The sequence below is a fragment of the Apium graveolens genome, chromosome 6 (genome assembly GCF_009905375.1).
Source record: "Apium graveolens cultivar Ventura chromosome 6, ASM990537v1, whole genome shotgun sequence".
Classification (NCBI taxonomy): domain Eukaryota; kingdom Viridiplantae; phylum Streptophyta; class Magnoliopsida; order Apiales; family Apiaceae; genus Apium; species Apium graveolens.
The window spans coordinates 32,445,996-32,457,505 of record NC_133652.1 but is presented as its reverse complement, the minus strand read 5'-3'; the positions used below and the strand labels follow the sequence as shown (position 1 = coordinate 32,457,505).

At 35.4% G+C, this 11,510-nt stretch overlaps 1 non-coding gene across 1 annotated transcript; it reads right to left on the bottom strand.

Moving 5' to 3' along the window:
• Positions 1-10,935: 10,935 nt before the first annotated feature.
• Positions 10,936-11,042, bottom strand: LOC141669922 (small nucleolar RNA R71). Its single transcript, XR_012554171.1, has one exon. It is a non-coding gene; the product is annotated as a small nucleolar RNA R71 (small nucleolar RNA).
• Positions 11,043-11,510: the final 468 nt, after the last annotated feature.

Below are 11,510 nucleotides of genomic sequence, written 5' to 3'. Positions count from 1 at the left end.
TAAACTCACCTCCTTCCAATGTTTGCGTGGATTCCCACCAATAGTTCGCCTCGCCCTTCATAAAGTAGCTTGCAAACTTGGTTTTCTGTTCAGCTCCTTCTCCGACTAAGTCAAAAGCCTTTTCCATCTCCTTGAGCCATGCATTGGCTTCCATGGGATCAACACTTCCCTTGACCTCAGGTGGCTTCATAGCTTGAAATTGCTTAAAAGTCACTACAGGTGGTGCTGCTGCTGTTGCTGCTGCTGTTGCTGCTGCATAAGATGTACCATCTGTTGTTGCATTAGTCCCAACATCTGAACAATGGCTGGATCCGTCCGACTCTCGGTACGATTCTCTCCTGAATTATTCCTTCTCTTTGGTGCCATTATTATGGTAAGAAACAAGCAACATATATAATAATCTGTCAAGCATTGTGTCAAATATGTAGCAATTCTTTAGCATATCAATATTCTTAAGCATTATCTCTTCTCAAAATATCATAAACTTGCTACCATATTAACACAAGCGACATGATTATCACATAATCCTGCTTATTATCTCGAAAATAATAATACAAAGAAAATTGATGAAAAATTATCCAAACCTTTTAAACTCTTGTTCAAAATCTCAAATAAACCAACAAACAGTGGATAGGGTTGCAACACAACCTCCCAACCTCTTTTCAACACTTCATACCATCCTCAAAATCAACAAAATAGCAAGGCAATAACACAAAGGCCTAAAGCTAAACGCAGAACAGGAAACCTAGACTACACGCACCAATCTTATGTGATCTTCCTATGACTCATCTACGACAATCCTAAGCCTGTTTCAGTGACCATAACCTGTAGCTCTGATACCAACCTGTGACGCCCTCCAAACCCAGGGTCTAGATTTGGGGGTCACTAGCCAATAAACCATAATAAAATAATCACAGCGGAATAATATAATAAATATGACCCCTTGCATGCAACTGGATCGATCACAGGTTATAGTATGGAACATGCACTAATACAAACCAACTGTTATTACAAACCATAAGTCTAATTAGTTTTACAACTTATTCAAATTTTATTACAAATTCTAGACTAGTTAAGCATCCCAAACTGTCTACCTGGAAAACACACCAAACTATCTACAAGCACACAACTTCTAGTCAGACCTGGAACTCAAGCTTGCCTTGGCCTAGCTGAAAGAAACAGGATATAAAGCAAGTATGAGCGAAAGAAATGCTCAGCAAGCAGTATATAGCTTATGATTTAGAACAATAACAACAATATCTCTGATGAACAAAACCAAACCACAATACCTGAGCAGTATTAAAAACTGATATATATTTGATAACAAACAACATTTGCATATATATTTTGTTTTGTGATTGGAATCCTCGAATGATGGTGTGTTGCCGCCGGTGATCAGCCGCGGAGCAACACCGGTATGCCGAAGCATATCCAACTAAACAAAAGGTACCCAAGGCACATATCGGCCTAGAAAGGTGTTATATCCTGTATAACATATAGCTCACGCTGGACCGCCACCACGGCCTCTTTAGCAACCATCCAACCCATAAAAAACAATATTCCGTCAAAGGAGCCGAATCAAATGACATCCTTCACTACATAACTCCCCATTTCTCATGGTCCGGAGTTATCTAAATAACCAATGGTGAAATAACCAAAATAACTAGTTATTCGCTAATCTCAATTCAAAGCTTCAAAGTATAGAGTAAGTTGTAGCGAAATGTAAAAACATTTACTATTCTGAACTTGGAATAGTAGAGAAATTGAAAGAATAAAATTTTAGAGTCAATATCACTTAAATGATAAGTGAAGATATAAAAACTTGTATAATATGATTCGAAATAAACGTCACTTGAACAATAAGTGAAGTTAGGGTACTTACCTTGTATGCTTGATAACCTCTTACTCTTACTCTGGCTTATAGCTGCTGGCTACTATCTCCGTCTAACACTTGATTGCACTCCTTGCTACTCGATTCTATAAATAGAAGGACTATCTTAATTGACAGAATCCAACTCAATCGATGTAACTATACGTCTTGACATCTACCCGATCATTTATAACTAAGCATGACATTCTAAAACTATAAACTAATAGCATGCATATCACATAACACATAATCATGGCATTCGTATAACACGTAATCACATATTTCATGTAATACATAAGTCAGATCGTTAAAAGATATGTCTCAGTGCGTTCAGAATGAAAATCAGGTCAATATTAGCGTTTACCGATCAAATACCGACTCAACAGGACAAACAAGTCAAATGACATTGCAATACAAAAGAAATTAGGTCTCTAAAGTATTTTTATTGAAAGCGTAATATTTTTCTAAGTCTATACGCGTTCGTTTCGTATTAAACGGACGAACGGTTTATTTATTATGAATAAAATAAGAAATAAATGGAAATAAATCAATTAATAATTATATTAATTGACCTTTAAATACTAAAATATATTTTTTAAAAGCTTAAAAATAATTTTTAGAAATTATTTGAATTAATTATAAACAATTTACATTTATTTAACTAAATATAAATAAAACTAACTGATTAAATGATTTTAATCAATCAATTAAATTCATAAATAATTAACTAAAATAAATTATAAAACTCGATTTCCGGTCGAAACACCATAAAAACCGGTGAAAAGCTCCGGTTTCCGGTCAAACACCCAAAACACCGAATCCTTAACCAAAAATTACGATACCTATCTCAATTCGAAGCTAATTAGTCGTACAACAGGTTCATTAAATCAAAAACAATCACCAATCAATCATACGTTTGGAAAATCGACTTAAAAATTCAAGAATATTCAATAATTCAAACTTTACGAATCCTCAACTAAAATTAACAAAATTATATACCAAATCGATCTTTAGGATCCCAGGAACATTAATCAATACTCAAAAACACCAAGCAATCACTCTATAAACAAAACTGAATTCTTAAGAAGAAGAACACCCAAAATTCGATTTTTACAAATACTTTACCTCAATTCAAGATATTGATATCAACAGATAGAGCTCGAAACAAGCTTCAATTTGGTTACAAGAATATCAACAGAGGATTCCTGAATCTCCCAATATCATTGGATTTGTGTTCTTGATAAAAATTTACCCCCAAACTTTATTCTTCGCTATTTCTATTTTTTTGAAATTTTTATCAAAATAATGAATAAAATAAATAAAGGACTGGTATTTATATTTTACAGAAATTATACCCCAAAATAAATTAAGGGTGTTTTTATCCCCTAATTATAATAATTAGGGTCCCAAAATAATAATTACGGGGAATAATTTTAAAGCGATAAAATATAAAATTAATGTCAAAATTCCCCAAAAATTGTGAATAAATCAAAATGCAAAAATATTGGGTATTTGAGATACGAATATTTTTATAAAATTAAAAACACATTTTTTGTGGGGTTTAACGTCCCAGCGGGGTCCCGGTCCGCTGATTTTTGGAAAAACAAAACGATACTGAAATTAATAGAAAACCAGAATACGCATAAAATACATTCAAACGCAAATAAAGTGAAATAAAACGAATATTTCGATAGAGACGCGAATAAATACAAGTCCAAATTGCAGATCGATTCATATCAATGTAGTTTAAGCACATATTAATCAATCAAAAATTTTATGGCCCGCACAGAAATACACATAACAACTGTAACATCTAATATCATGGCAATAATCACTTTAAATTTATAAAACACATAATATTTACTCATTTAACATATAATATTCACATATTTTTCCCGGATATTACAGACTCTTTCAAATCTTCAAACTTTAAAAGCATCTGAACTGGATGTATTGATTGACAGGGTGAATCCAGTTACCCGAGAAGACACTCAACTTCTCCAAGAGCTCAAAAAGGCACAGATAACAGCTTTTCCAGAAGCGTATCTATATCCAAACCAAGGAGTAGTTTATGTCTATCCAACAACCAAACAAGCCAGACATTTCCTTGTTCCTGAACATTATGTCTGATCATGCATGAGGCTGATATGACCTTGCAGTCTGATTTAAAGTACAAAAGGAACAAGAAGCATGAGGATATTGAAAGGATAAAGATCTTGGACAGATATCTCGTGAATCCTGACACCATGTTGCCAAATACGCAAGAAAACTTAATAAATGACAAGGATGATGATGAGCAGAAGGATGACAATCAAAAACCCACGGGCTCAAATCCAAGTCAAATCTCCAAGGCAACTGGTAGCAAGGATAAGAAGCAAGAAGAAAAGAAGGATGATGAGAAGAAGAGAAGAAGTGAGAGGAGAAGCAAGAAGAATCATGATGGCTCAGAACCACACCAAACCCTAAAAATCCAAACAACTCTAGCTCAACCTTCCAAGCCAACAACCTCAATCATCAAAACTCCTCTAACCTCTAAGCCAAAGTTTCTATACAAACAAACTGTAAATAGCTTCCTAAAAACTCCAATCACCTCAAATCATACATCTCTCAATAAAATCACAAACTTACCTTTAGACAAACCTTCACTCAAAATTCACTACAAGACAGTTGGGAGGAAACCTAAAAAGGCCAAGGATGCTGAAAAGGTACAAGTTACTAAAAAGGCCATATGGAACTATTTCAAGCAAAATAACTTTCTACCTTTGAATTGGTGCATCTCAGATGACGATTATTTTCAATAGCTAGCTTAGGAAATAGTAAGAGTCTGGGTTGTTACTCTAAAGGAAGTTAAAATCTACTTTCAAGATGGGTCCTTCACCTTTCTTGGCAGCAATTTGATGGACACTCTCGCTCCAATAGAAATCAAGAGAGTGATAAGTTTGTTAAAAGATAAGGATACTGCTACAAGAGCATATAGATCTATTCTGGCTGAATGGTTGATTGCAAGAGAGGAAAGAAGAGCAAGGAGTAAAGCAGAATATGAGGCGAAAAAGAGGAAGTATGATGAAGAAATTAAAATGTACATCAAAAGATCTGAAGAACTCAAAGCAAAAGGGATGAGCAGAATGTCCAAAGATGGAAGATTTCTGAATATAAAAGCTGGCTCATTGTCAAAATTCAGAATTGAAATGTTAGATGGTTATCAAAAGCAAGACAAACTTAAACTGATAGAAGCTTTAACAGGGACTCCAATCATAGAGGAACTTGAAATTCTTGTATATTTAAAGGACCTCATTAGAGAAGAATCAAAAGTTCCAGTCTTTGTCTAAAACTTGTAATTACCCAACTCAAAATCATCTAATGTATATTGCTGTAATTGTGTCAATTTTTATATCAGTCTTGTTTTCCATTATAACTTGGGGTTAGTCTTGTTAAAAGGCATGAATTTGTGTTAAGCAATCTTCTCATAAATTGGGGGAGATTGTTGTGCAAGACATGCCTGTACTTCAACAAGACTAAGTCAAATTGACTACCCTAAGTAAGTTGTATTGTAATCTTATTTTGCATTTTGTATTGTAAGATTTAAAGTCTGTAAAAATGTCATTGAGTACACTGGAGTCTTTTTCTTTAAATAGTATCAAGCCTAAGAATTCTATCCGGAAGAAGATCAAGAAGATCATGCCTCAGAAGAATTATGAAGAAGCTTGGAGTTGAATAAATCTGTTTTTAGAAAAATATTCTAAGTCAAGATCTCTACAAGTCACAGATTTAGTGTTATAGAGAAGTCATTCGAGAACTCCAGAATGACTTATAGAACTCAGGAAAGCTACTAGAGAACTCAGAGATATCGACAAGCCAAATTGAAGACATGAAGATTAGAGATATCGACAAGTCATTTCTTCACTAGAGAACTCAGAGTTATCGACAAGTCAAAATTCACTAGAGAACTCTGAGTTATCGACAAGTCAAATTCCACTAGAGAACTTTGAGTTATCGACAAGTCAATAAGTCACTAGAGAACTCAGAGATATCGATAAGACAAAGTGAAGATATGAAGATGAGAGATCTCGACAAGCTAAATTCTCTTATAGAGAACTCGGAGACCTCTACAAGTCAAATCAACTATGGAGTATTAGAGATCTCAATAACTCAATATACTTATCGAGATTTCAAGATCTCTGTATGCCTAACTGAAGATCTCGAGGTAAAATCTCAAAGTACAAATTACAGACCAGTTTAATATCCAAGATTAACAATCAACAAAAAATAAAACCAGTTGGATTGACAAGTCTACAAAAAGCAGCTTGAAGAGTGTGCAAGATCAAGGGTGAAGATTAACTGACAAAAGAGGATCAAAGTTAACACAGTATGCAAAGATATGCTAAGCCAGAAATGGAAGATATACTTTTCCTAAAATGGAATGATTAGTGACAGTTTACTAAAGTGAATAGCATCTCTTATTATACACTGTGTAAACCAGTAGTTAACTATCATATAAAGTTAACACTGGTCCTTTGTTAGCTGTAACAATTAGATCAGGAAATTCTTGTATTCTCTCAAGGAAGAAGCTAAGCTCTTTATCAACAAAGAGCCTAGAAATTTTGTAGCAAAACATTCTTAATTTAAATATAAAATTAAGTGAGTTTTGAAAGAACTGTGTTATTCATTGTTGCATGCTTAATTTCTATGTTAACACATTTTACTACAAGATTTGATTTACTTTGTTCAAAACCAAATTATTTCAAAAAAAATAGAAAAACATAAAAACACATTCACCCCTACCTAACAGAGTGTCCCCTTCCCAATTGCAAGTTCTATCCCCTGGGGTGGCCGGGGTAATCCTAAGATAGGGAGGATGTTTGTACAGGGAATTACAACTCTCTATTCTACCATCTAATTCGTGGAATGTGTTACCATGATTGTATAAATCTAAATAAACAAGGGAAGGATATTTATCCCCCTGGTATTAATCATATCAATTAAAGATGAATATGGAGAACGAATCTGAATGTTGGTACCTCATTTGCAAATGTTCATCTTTGCAAGCCTCGCAAGGTCACGATCCATCATTGATATTATTGGGAATAAGGCTTGAAACTCAGGAAGCGGTTGAAAGAGGTGGAGTGACGGTGGTAAAGGACACCGGAAATCGCCTTCCTAAGAGAGAAACTATAGAGAAATTTGAGAAAGTTTGTAAGTGAGAAGTGAAATGAGAAACTCAGCTTCACTATACTCTTATATAGCACAGAAAGGGGAAGACAAATCGACGAAATCCCATAAATGTGAGGCCCAATTAAGGAATGTCCAAGAAGAAGAAGAATTTGGAACAATCTAGAAGGTTCGAGGGAAGCCGAAAAAGAAAAATCGATCAGAGTCCTGATCGATTAAGGGAGGTATCCTGGTCAAAATTTCATTCGATACGGGTGACAAAAACTCTTATGGTTCGATCAGTCCTGATCGATTGGGGGAGAATCATGGTCGAAATTTCATTCGACATGGATTTTAAAAAGTCCTATAGTTCGATCAGGAATTCTGGTCGATTAAGGCCGAATCCAAGTCAAAATTTTCAACGACCAGGAGGATACGATTGGACCAAAATTGACCACAATCCTGGTCAAAATTGACCAGGAATCCTGGTCAAAATTGACCCGGAATCCTGGTCGATTAAGGCAGAATCTGTTAGTGTTTGTGCCCTAGAGACAACACTATTATGTTTATATTATGAAACATTTAGGTTATTAATTCTGATTATATGGATTATTCTTTAGTAATTTATTATATCTTTATTTTCTGCGATAAGATGTTAGATTAATAAATGTCCTTGGAATATGATATGTAATTTTATATCCCTAAGTACGTGACTTAGAAATGAGATTATGAGAATAGTATCGATATTCCTAAAGATCCCTAGTCGAGTATTATTATTAAGGGACAATAATAATGCATTAAGACTAGTGTGAATGTTGACTGATGATCACATCTCATTGATCATAAGTATAGTGATACTAAAGTCAAAACACAGGCACATGTATTATATACATGGTGCTGGAAGACCCAATGTGAGATTCTACATGTCTGTTGTGTCATTAGTAATTCTCACAGTGATAATGATGTATTGGTCCTTAGACTTGAAATCATTATATTTCTATATGAGAATTAATATACTTTGGTTGCATTAAAAGTTACCTTTGACCGGGTGATGATAAAAATGTATATTGGGTATATTATGAATCATATGAGAAATATGAATGATCTAGAAAGGATTTAACCCTCCTATTTTAGGAGTGATATTATTGGCCTCTTGTTTGAGTTAGACTATGAAATGCATGGCCATGCTCAAATGTTGATTTGATGTTATAGTCTACTCATCGATCAAGGAAACCTGGATTAAATTATGAAGAGGATGACACATAACATGCCTCGAGTTTAATCTATAATATATGGTTAAAAGGATTATAGTACATTGTACATTATACACAAAAGGTTTAATCGATCACCGATTTAATTATTATTACTTGGGTAACAATGATGTATTACTAGATGTCGCTCATTGTTTATGATTTTAAATTAGATTTAAAATTGTTGCCAACGTAATAATAACCTAAAGGGTCGCACAAAGAATGATTGGAGGATTAGTTAATTTAAATTCGAATTTAAATTAAATGTAAGAAATTCGATTTATTTGTTATTAATTAAGTGTGACTTAATTAATTAAATAAATAGAAAATTCGAATTTAATATTAAATCTAAAATTAAGTTATTGGATGATTAAGTGAGACTTAATAACACAATAATTAGAATTTTGAATTTAATAATAATAATAACTCTAAAATTAAGTTTAGGGTTGGAGGCCCAATAGCTCTTGCCTATATAATATCCTATTATAATAGAATTAGGGTAACATGTTTTATTTGATAAAATATAAACCCTAGCAGCTTGAAGAGATATAGAGAGAGCAAGAAGGTGGCTTAAAAATGTGCTAGTACAAATCCATCCTTCGGGCAATCATTCGTGTGGATACCTTCAAGGCGTAGATGATAAGTGGCATTTTATACCACTTAGAACGTCTTAAAATGGCTTAAATTGGTGTCTTGAAATCAAGTATTTTGTGTATTTGATGCGTTTTTCTAGTGTTCATGCATTTCAGGGTATTAGTTGCATTTCGGGGGAGGAATAATCAAGAATAAGCCTTGGCATGTGTTCACCATTGCGAGAGGAAAGGAACGGGCAGATTACGGCGAAGAAACGGAGCAAACTTGGATTTTTTCCAGTGGAGGCCTGCGCGCCCGCGCAGCTATGCTGAGCGGCCGCGCAGCAACCTGCGCGCCCGCGCAGCTATGCTGAGCAGTCGCGCAGCAACCTGCGCGCCCGCGCAGCTATGCTGAGCGGCCGCGCAGGGTCGGGAATTTTGCTGAATTATTTTAGACTTCTACTTCTGTTTGGCTTCCAACTTCTATGTAATCTGAGTTTTATGGGACTATTATATAAGTAGATTTGAGACGTTTTCACAGGGGGAATTAAGAAGAAGAAGATTATGTTTTACGCAAGAAGCGAAGGGGATACCAAGGAGAAGACCTAGAAGCACAGAACAACTCCGAAAAAGAAGATCTTGTTTTCAACTTGTGATTCTTTGAATTAGTTGTAACTTTGGATGCTCGTTTTCGTTCTTGTTGAACCTAGATCTCGTTTATTCGTACTTTGATTATTATTTAGTTATTAAGACCTTGTTTATACCATGCTTTCATTGGAACCCATGGTGACGATGAGTTCGATTATGGGCTAATCGTTGTCATGGAATTCTAGCGGATTTGCTTATGGATTTCAATAATTAATTGTTTCGATATCTTGGTGTGTGGTGATTATATGATATCCTAGTATGGTTGTGCTTATTCATCTTATTTGCGTAGCTAACATATAAGATAGCGTGTTAATCTCTATTGAAGTGACAGTGAATATAGAGGTTTAGAACTTGCCATGCTAGCATAGGTTCATGTACGTGTATGCATGATTCGTAGGTAACTCTAACCGTTTTACTTGCCCTATGTAATCAAGATAGATAACTTGTTCTTAAACCGTTATGTTGTCAAATTCTATAGACATATAGGGTCTCAATATAATTGGTGCCTATTCAGCTTCTATCTCTTTTGTGGATGTCTGGTAGAATGGTACTCGTGCAATGAAAGTTGGCGTTTATCAGTTTCGTGTTATCTGATTAGTGTCATCACCACCACATGCTAAGGTTAAAAACAATAAGGCTATTGAATGAAGTATTTAATGAAGTTAGGATCCCATGTTTATCATATATATTAATTTAACCTCAATTCTCTTAGTTAATGTTATTTAGTATAATCTCTTAGTTTAATAAAAACCCAATTTGTTATTTGTCTTAGCATTGAGCGATAACCATACATTGTTGCATAGGTGCATAAATTGAACTTAACCTAAACTAGTCTCTGTGGGAACGAATCTGATTTATATCTTATACTACTTGCGAACGCGTATACTTGCGTGAATATTAGCGCGTGTTTTCGCCCTAACAAGTTTTTGGCTCCGCTGCCGGGGACTCGGTGTTAATTTTTAGTTTATGTGCTTGTCATCAGTGGTCGTTAAAGTTCACTGACTCAGATTCTTTTACTTTCACGGTTTATTTGTTTGTGTTTCAGGTACTCATTACAATGGGAGATCCAGCAGCACGAACGAAAGACTTGATGGATTTTTCTCAACCCAAGATTAATGACATTCAATCTAGCATTGTCCGGCCAGCTATCACAGCTAATACCTTTGAGATCAAGCCTGGCATAATTCAATGGGTACAGACTTCAGTCCAGTTTGGGGGTTCTCCAATGGAAGATCCCAATACACACATTAGGGATTTCATTGAAATATGCGACACCTTCAAGTTCAACGGTGTTTCTGAAGATGCTGTGAAGCTGAGACTATTCCCATTCTCTTTGAGGGACAAGGCTAAGAGCTGGTTACACTCTCTACCAGCTGGTTCGATTACTACTTGGGAAGATCTTGCTCAGAATTTTCATACTAAATTCTTCCCTATGGCGAAGACAGCTGCACTCAGGAATGCTATTACTCAATTTGCGCAGCAAACGGGAGAATCGCTAAGTGAAGCTTGGGAGCGCTACAAGGAGATGCTTAGGAAGTGTCCTCATCATGGAATTCCTGATTGGATGATCATCACTTGTTTTTACAATGGGTTGGGAGCACAGTCCAGACCCATGCTCGATGCAGCATCAGGCGGAGCATTATGGGCAAAGAGCTATAAGGAAGCTTATGATCTAATTGAACTGATGGCTGCTAATGAATATCAGTATCCAACCCAGAGATATCCACAGGGCAAGGTAGCAGGAGTTCTTGAAGTGGATACAGCTACGACTATTACTGCTCAACTAAAGGCGTTGTCTATGAAGATCGATTCTCTGGCTAACTATGGTGTTAAGCAGATGATTAGTGTTTGTGAGCTATGTGCAGGTCCGCATGCGACAGAGCAATGCGCTATATCTAGCGACTCAGCTCAGTTTGTGAGCAACTTTCAGAGATCGCAACAACCAGTTCCAGACACTTATCATCCTGACAACTGGAATCATCCTAACTTCAGCTGGAGCAACAATCAGAATGTGATGCAACA